Below are 804 nucleotides of genomic sequence, written 5' to 3' on the forward strand. Positions count from 1 at the left end.
CGACTACATCACATATCCCTTTGGAAGCAGCTAAGTGTGCTTCATGCTAGTAAATATTAAAAAATTTGTGATTGTTGGCATATACTGAACTGACTGCAATATTTATAATAAATATAAAAAGTAAGTGTTTGGTTGGAAGGGTCATTCACCATGATTGAACCAACTGAATGTTCTGTATAATGTAAAATCCTTCCTTGCTTTCTTGTGTTAAGTATATATCCTATTTGTATGGAATTGTTACACAAATAATGTCCTTGTAAAGAATGTACTCTTGGGGTGCATGGGTGGCTCAGTAGGTTAGGCATCTGACTTTTGGTTTTGGCTCAGGTCATGATCTCATGGGTTGTGGGTTTGAGCCCCACGTTGGGCTTTGTGCAGACAGGGTGGAACCTGCTCGGAACTCTCTTTCTCTCCCTCTCTCTGCCCCTCTACTGCTTGCACACTCATGGTGCACAATCTCTCAAAATAACTTAATTAATTAAAAAAATGGTGGTGCCTGGGTGGCTCAGTCAGTTAAGTGTCCAACTTTGGCTCACATCATGATCTAGCGGTTTGTGAGTTTGAGCCCCACGTTGTGTTCTGTGCTGACAGCTCAGTGCCTGGAGCCTGCTTCAGATTCTGTGTTTTCCCCTCTCTCTGCCGCTCCTATGCTCATGCTCTGTCTCTCAATAATAAAGAAAAACATTTAAAGAAGAAGAAAAAAATGAATGTACTCTTATTGAGGAAAAAAACCTTCCTATTTTGGGGGTGCCTGGGTCACTCAGTCTGTTAAGTGTCCAGCTACCACTTAGGTCATGCATGATC

This window comes from Hyaena hyaena, unplaced genomic scaffold (assembly GCF_003009895.1).
Source record: "Hyaena hyaena isolate Hyena2069 unplaced genomic scaffold, ASM300989v1 scaffold_1413, whole genome shotgun sequence".
NCBI lineage: Eukaryota > Metazoa > Chordata > Mammalia > Carnivora > Hyaenidae > Hyaena > Hyaena hyaena.